An 8,908-nucleotide genomic window follows, 5' to 3' on the forward strand; every position below is an offset into this window, starting at 1 on the left:
ATTTGTATTGCAGTATGTGATCTTGATTGCTCCTTGTGTCACCAATTCTCTCACAAAATGATGCCGAGTTTCTATATGTCTTGTACGACTATGATGGACAAGATTTTTAGTCATGGCAATTGTAGATTGATTGTGGCAATAGATGTTTGTAGCCTCCACTTGTGTCAGTTTCATATCTTCCATGATATGACATAACCAAATTGCTTGACAAGCTGCTGAAGTTACTACCATATATTCAGCCTCTAATGAAGACAATGCTGTGGATGGTTGCTTCTTTGAATTCCAGCAAATGACACCTGACCCAAGATTAAAGGCATAGCCTGTGGTACTCTTTCTATCATCAATGCAACCTGCCCAATCACTATCAGAAAATTGTTTGAATACCAAATGCCATAGGAATTTGTTCCTCTCAAGTATCTTAATATTCTTCTGGCAGCCCCAAAGTGGATTTTGCTTGGACTTGACATGAATCTTGATAAAAGGCTAGTAGCATGCATTATATTGGGTCGATTGTGTGTAACATATAGTAAACTTCCTATCAGACTTCGATAATCACCAGCATTTACTTTCTCTTCCCCATCATCAAGACTGAATTTTTGGTTAGTGTTTATTGGAGTCTTCACCGGGTTGCAATTTTGCAACTGAAACCTTTTAAGAAGATCGTTCACATAAATTTCTTGTGAAATAAAAATTCCATCATCGCATTGCTTTACTTCTAGCACCAAAAAATAACTCATTAACCCCAAATCAGTCATTTCAAACTCACCAATCATTAGCTTCTGAAACTCACTAAGCAAAGCAATACTATTTCCGGTATAAATCAAATCATCAACATAAAGGCATATAATAAGTACCTCATCGACTCCCTTTGTTTTGACATAGAGAGTAGGCTCACTTGCACTCTTCTGAAAACCATGCTTATTGAAATGTCCATCAATTCTCTCGTACCAGGCCCTTGGAGCTTGTTTGAGGCCACAGAGTGCTTCTTCAATCGATAAACCTTGTTTTCTTGACCTGCTATTTCATATCCCTGCGGTTGTTGCACATACACTTCCTCATCCAAAAAACCATTGAGAAATGCAGATTTTACATCAAATTGATGAACATTCCAATTATTATGAGCAGCTATAGCCAAAACAGTTCGAATAGTGTCAAATCGAACAACTGGTGCAAAGGTTTCTTGAAAATCAATACCTTCTCTTTGCATGTACCCACGTGCTACAAGGCGGGCTTTGTATTTTTCCACTTTACCATCAGGTCTGTATTTGACTTTGTAGATCCATTTCAGCCCCACTACTTCTTTTCCATTTGGAAAATCTACTAGTTCCCATGTCTTGTTGTGCTCTAAAGCTTTAATTTCTGCATCCATTGCTTCACACCATTCAGTATTTTTTACAGCTACATCAAATGAGATTGGTTCTTCAATTTGTGCTAGTTGACACACTTGAGTCCTTTCATATATCTACTTCAAGGATCCCCATTTTCTTGATGGTGTTTTTGAGGAAGAGGAACTTGGAGAGGCAGAGTTTAATAAGCCAGAGGAGTTACTTTGAGGTGTTAGAGGGCTGGAACTTGAAGTACTGCTATTTGGTGTTGAGGGACTAGAGCCATCATTGCTGCCTTAATCAAACGCATTATGTTCAACACTCATTTCTTCGTTACCCTGAACAAAACTCAGACTATTCTGCATATCATTCCATTTCCAAGCATGTTTCTCATAAAAAACAAAATCACGACTGATCAGTAACTTTTTGGTGAGAGGATTATAAAAACGGTATCCCTTAGTTTCAGTGCTATAACCCACAAAAATGCTTTTTATGCTATTATCTTCTAATTTTTCTCTTTTTTGTGATGGAATGCGCACAAAACCAATGCAGCCAAAGACTTTTAAGTGAGTTACCTTTGGCTTCCATCCATGCCATGCTTCAAATGGTGTTTGTTGAGTCAAAGCTGTTGTAGGTGATCGATTGAGAATATAAGCTGCTGTGTGGATTGCTTCAGCCCAGAAATTGTTTGGAAGGCGTTTGGCTTTTAGCATGCTTTTTCCCATCTCCACCAGGCTGCGATTCTTCCTCTCGGCAACTCTGTTTTGCTGTGGAGTGTAGCTAGCTGTTAGTTGTCTTTGGATACCAACCTCCTCACAAAAACTATCAAATTCCTTAGAGAGAAACTCTCCACCACGGTCTGTTCTTAAGATCTTTATTGGCTGCTCACTTTGCTTCTCAATGTATGCTTTGAACTTCTTGAAGACGAAAAAGGCTTCTGACTTTTCTTTAAGAAAATAAACCCATGTCATTCGACTAAAATCATCAACAAAGGCCAACAAATACCTGTTGTTATTAAGGGAATGTGTCTTCATGGGCCCGCAAATATCTGCATGAATTAGTTCTACAGGTTTTGAAGCTCTTCTTGCCTTCCCTTTTGGAAAAGAGTCACGATGCTTGATGAGCACTCCTAGGATGCCAAGAAACACAACATCTAAATATTGGAACCAAGATCTTTAATCATCCAAACAAGGAAGAATTTTAGATTGAAAACCCAAGTGTTAATATACAAATAGTAACAAGCTAAAGCATATTGATCATCAAAATAAGACTAGCAAGGGGTTTATGCTGCTAGAATCCAAGTTCTTTCAAGAAACATGGAAGAAACATAGAAGAAACTCAAGCTCCAGCAATGGAGTTCTCTCCCTAATGCTCACACTTAACCTAGAAAAAAATGAAGGCTGCCAATACAATCTGAATATCTTGGGTTATATATAGCATCTCTAAAACCCTAAAAGTGTGCCAAAACCCTAAAAGTGTGCCAACATGGCTAAAAAGACAAAAATGCAAGGCTCATCAATCAGATGGGGCGTCTCCATAGGGGTGGACCATTTGGGACTACTTGCTTTATGGCAGCCCTTTATGTAGTGGTAAACATAAGGTGGCAGCAACACTTTAGGTGGTAGCAGCCTTTTTTTAATGTAGTGGGGACCAATAAAAGGTGTCAGCACATGGCAAATCCAAATAAGCATAAGAAGCTCCTCCAATCCACTTGGCCGAATGGTCTTGTGCCAAGTCATGCTGATGTGGCGAAGTCACACTGATGTAGCGCCACTTGTCAAGTCTCCCATGCCAACTTGTGTGAGAATGAACCACCTAGATTCCAACAATATGCAAGAAAGTCCAACATGGCAATTTTGATCTCCCTTGTGCTCACAATTCTCCAACACCAATGCTTGCAGCTCTCTAGCTCTGGCTCTGGTGATGGGTCTTCTAAATAATGGCATAGGCACTGGCGCTTCTTCATCATCCCCTCCTCCTTTGAAAGAATTCGTCCTCGAATTTGGTCCTGCATCAATGCAAGGGGAAAGATCAGTAATGTTAAAAGAATTGCTAACACCATACTCACCAGGTAAATCAATCTTGTATGCATTGTTGTTGATCCTTTCTAGCACTTTGAATGGACCATCACACATTGGCTGTAATTTTGACTTTCTTAGGTTTGGAAACCGCTCTTTCCTTAAATGCACCCAAACAAAGTCACCTGGTTCAAACACAAGAGGCTTTCGGCCTTTATTAGAATGAGTAGCATATTGTGCATTTTTCTTTTCAATTTGTAACCTAGCTTGCTCATGCAATTTCCTAACCAAATCTGCTTTCTTTTTACCATCAAGACTATTAATATGATCAACAGGTAAAGGCAACAAGTCTAATGGTGTCAATGGATTAAATCCATACACAATCTGAAATGGTGAAAATCCGGTAGAAGAATGGACTACTCTGTTATAAGCAAACTCAACAAAAGGAATGCAATCTTCCCAAGATTTCAAGTTTTGTTTAACCATCACACGTAATAAAGTAGTTAAGTTTCTATTCACTACTTCTGTTTGTCCATCAGTCTGGGGATGACAAGTAGTTGAGAACAACAGTTTAGTACCTAACTTACCCCACAACACCCTCCAAAAGTGACTTAGGAATTTAACATCTCTATCAGTCACTATAGTCCTAGGTATACCATGTAACCTGACTATCTCTTTAAAGAACAAATTGGCTATGTATGTGGCATCATCTGTTTTGTGACACGGTATGAAGTGTGCCATCTTAGAAAATCTATCAACAACCACAAATATAAAATCATGACCTCTCCTAGACCTAGGCAAACCCAAAATAAAATCCAAAGAAATATCAGTCCAAGGTTCCTTAGGAACAGGCAAGGGTGTGTAAAGACCATTTGGCATTACTCTAGACTTTGCTTTCTTACATTCAACACACCTAGAACACATTCGATCAACATCTTTCCTCATATGTGGCCAAAAGAAGTGTTCTTGCAATATGTTTAAAGTCTTAGCAACACCAAAATGTCCCATCAAACCACCACTATGTGACTCCAAAACAAGCAAGTCTCGCATAGAGCATTTAGGCACACACAATTTATTCTCCTTAAACAAGTATCCATCATGCCTATAAAATTTCTGAAATGCACTTTTCTCACAAGCAGCATATACATTATAAAAATCAGCATCATCAACGTACAATTCTTTCATGAACTCAAAACCAAGCAATTTAGCATCAAGTGTAGACAAAAGTGCATGTCTCCTAGAAAGTGCATCAGCTACAACATTCTCTTTTCCTTGCTTGTATTTAATCACATATGGAAATGACTCCAAAAATTCAATCCATTTAGCATGCCTTCTACTCAACTTATTTTGACTCTTAATATGCTTCAATGATTCATGATCCGAATGTATGACAAATTCTTTAGGCCACAAATAATGTTGCCAAGTTTCCAAGGCCCTAACTAATGCATACATGTCCTTATCATAAGTAGAGTAATTCAAGGCAGCTCCATGCAATTTCTCACTAAAATATGCTATTGGTCATTTCTCTTGCATGAGAACCGCACCAATTCCTACACCACTTGCGTCACATTCAATTTCAAAAGTCTCATCAAAATTTGGCAAACTCAACAAGGGTGCAGAACACAATCTATCTTTAAGTTCAGAAAATGCATGTTCATGTTTCTTTTTCCACTCAAATGCAACATTCTTTTTGACCAATTCATTCAAAGGAGCAGCAATTGTACTAAAATTAGACACAAATCGCCTATAGAAACTAGCCAATCCATGGAAACTCCTAACCTCAGACACATTCTTAGGAATTGGCCAATCTCTAATGGCTTTGATTTTCTCTTCATCAACCTGTACACCTTTACTACTTACAACAAAACCAAGAAAAACAACCTTATCCAAGCAAAATGAACACTTTTTCGCATTCACATACAATTTCTCATTTCTCAACACATCAAAAACAAGTCTCAAGTGATCCAAATACTCGTCTATGTTACTACTGTAAATCAAAATGTCATCAAAATACACAACAACAAATTTTCCAATGAAATTCCTCAACACATGATTCATCAAACGCATAAAAGTGCTAGGAGCATTTGTGAGCCCAAATGGCATCACCATCCATTCATACAACCCATATTTAGTTTTGAAAGCAGTTTTCCACTCATCACCAATTTTCATTCTTATTTGGTGGTAACCACTTTTCAAATCTATCTTAGAAAACACACTTGCACCATGCAACTCATCAAGCATATCATCAAGGCGAGGGATTGGGTGTCTATACTTTCTGATGATTTTATTGAAGGCTATGCAATCCACACACATTCGATAACTCCCATCCTTCTTAGGCACTAGCAACACAGTCTGACACATAGGCTCATGCTCTCCCTAACATAGCCCTTCTCCATAAGCTCCTCCACTTGCCTTTGTAACTCCTTTGTTTCTTTAGGATTTGTTACGTATCTTTGGTCTATTCGGTATTTGTGCTCCGGTACTAAGTCGATCTGGTGCTCAATCCCTCCGATAGGTGGCAATCTGGTGGCAACTCATTGGGAAGACATCTTCATATTCCTGTATAAGAGACAAAGCATCACTAGGCAAATGTGAATCAAGGTCAGTAACACATAAATTAACCTCCTTGTACATAAGTACACAAAGAGGTCTTCCTGAATGTAAAGCCTCTCTAACTTCTCTTTCCTTCACATACAAACTCATTCTTTTCTCTCCACTCTCCTTTTGCCCCGAGCTTTCCTTTTTCTCATTTGCTCTCATTTTCTTTTCTTTTGTTTCTCTTTTTCTCTCTTTTTCTTCTCTCTTCTCTTTCTTTTCACTCTCATCCAGCTCGGCCTCTCTAAGTTTTTCTCTCCAAGTTTCTTTCTTTTCTTCAATGGATCTAAGAATCCTTATTTGATCTTCATGCACTTGAGCTGGTGTCATAGGAAGCAATGAGTATGTTCGACCTTTCCTTAGTGACCGTGTACCTGTTCTTCCTACCATCATGCACAACACTTCTATCATACTGCCATGGACGGCCCAACAAAAGATGCGTAGCAACCATAGGCACAACATCACAAAGTACCTCATCATTATACTTGCCATGGTGAATGGCACCACTACCTGTTTTGTAACCCTCAACTTCCCACAATCATTCAACCATTGCAAGCCATATGGTTTTGGATGTGTAGTAGTAGGCAAACCCAACTTGTCCACCAAGAGTGAACTAGCCACATTACAACAGCTCCCACCATCTACAATCACACTACACAACTTGTCATTCACCAAGCACCTAGTATGGAAGATATTCTCTCTTTGCATTTCATCACCACACTCCATACTCACTTGTGCACTAAGTGTGCGCATGGTGACAAAGATATTGCCATCCATAGGTGGCTGATCTCCCTCATCGTAGCAATCATCCTCATGCTCATCAACATTATCAGATTCTTCCTCCCTTTCCTCTTCACTTTCTAACTCTCCATTTTCCCTAACAACCATCACTCTTTTATTTGGACATTGTGAGGCATAATGTCCATTTCCCAAACACTTAAAACACTTCAGTTCTCTAGTCCTAGTAGGAACTCCCTTGTTCTTCTCCTCTACTTTCTCCTTTCCTTTCCATTCTTCTTTCTTGAATTTGGGAACTTCTTTCTCCACCCTTGAAGGAGCAGACCAATTTGACTTCCAATTACTCCTAGGAGCCGAATGGTTGGCTGGTGCATATCTAGCCACATTTTTCCTTTTTAGTTGCTTCTCCACTTTAAGTGCCATTTGTAGCATATCCTCCACCTCCACACAAGGTTGCAGCTCCACAATATTAGCAATTTCAGGATTTAACCCATTCAAAAAGTGAACCATTGTAGCTTCCCGATCCTCCTCAACATCAGCTCTAATCAACGCTATCTCCATGGCCTTGTAGTATTCTTCGACACTTTTGGTACCTTGAGTGAGTTTTTGTAACCTTTGAAGCAGCTCTCTGTGGTAGTAAGGTGGCACAAACCTGTTTCTCAAGATTCCCTTCATTTCGTCCCATGTCTCCACAGTTCGTTGCCCATTTCTCTTCCTCCTACTCAACAACTGATCCCACCATATAATTGCATACTCTTTGAATTCTACAGCTGCTAACTTCATTTTTTTCTCTTCAGAATAATGGTGGCACTCAAAAATCAACTCCACCTGTCTCTCCCACTCCAAATAAACATCTGGATTATCCTTCCCATGAAAAGGTGGAATTTGCATTTTTATACTAGCTAAATTCCCATCAACTCTCTCCTCATTCCCATCTCTATCCCAATGATCACCGAACCTAAAATTTCTGCCACCCCTTCTTCCCCTAGGCCCTTTACCCCTAGGTGGTCTATACCCTCTTCCACCATAATGGTAGTTGCCATAGTCATAAGCTTCATCATACCCTTCATTCCTATGTTCTGCCCGAAATCTACCTTCATTTCTATTCTGATTTCCCACATTTGCTCCCCCATCATTCCTCCTATTTCTATCTTCTCTGTCCCTTCTCATCTCTTCCATAAACCTGGTCATCTCATTTCTCATTCCCCTCAATACATCCAATTCATCTCTAAAGTCATTCATTTGCAAATTCATCCTTTCAAAACTTTGTGCTACGGATTCTTTAAAAATTCGATCATCAGGAAACTCCCTTTTTTCTTCATTACCTCCACTACTACCACTTGTCTCTTGGAATTGAGACATGATTTGGCTGCAAGAAAATGAAGTTAGTAGAAATGGCTCACCCTCTCAAGTGTTTAGTTCAAGTGTTTTCGCACAAATTTCAGGCTCTTACCCTCTTTTGGCACTCACACACTCTTGCCTTTTACCACTCAACAGTTTGCTTCCTTTGTTCCTTTGGGAACTAAAATTCACAAACAAGCACAAATACTTGCTAATTTTATAAAAAAACAATCAACAAACAAAACTGGAAGAAACGAAATAGCAATAACCAGAGAGTGTGACACTAGAGCCAAAGAAATGGAAGGCACCAAAAGTAGAAGCAAATGTGAACTAAATGGTATGATTTTTTGAAAACTGTATGAGAGACAACCCAATAGAATGATATCAAGCTCAAACTTCCAATTTCATAGCCAACTTTGCACAAATACCAGCAGTTTACACAATTAACCAAAAATATGCAACAATTTTGGTTTACCACACAAACGAATATATTTTGATCTGAAATTTGGTAGACATAGGCATCCCAATACTGACTAACTACTGGTAAAATTTCAGGAGTTTCTGGATGGGTTTACTAGGTGAACGAAATTTGACTAGGTCTGTCGCAAAATTTTGGTTCGGTAGGCAAACAATGTCACAAAACCCTGAAAATTGACACAAAAGCTACTGAAATTGAGTATAATCACCTTGCAAAATTTCGGAGTTTTCTGGGTTGGTTTGGTGTGTTAACTAAATTTGATCAGGTTTGCCGCAAAATTTGGTTCGATATGCAAACAGTGGAATTTTCACATCAAATATGGCATGTGAGGTGTCTAGTAATACCCAAAGATGTTGGTAGATTATCAGGCTCAAATTCAATGTTTAACTTCACAATTCACAATTTCATCACTT

This window comes from Hevea brasiliensis, chromosome 14 (assembly GCF_030052815.1).
Source record: "Hevea brasiliensis isolate MT/VB/25A 57/8 chromosome 14, ASM3005281v1, whole genome shotgun sequence".
Lineage (NCBI taxonomy): Eukaryota > Viridiplantae > Streptophyta > Magnoliopsida > Malpighiales > Euphorbiaceae > Hevea > Hevea brasiliensis.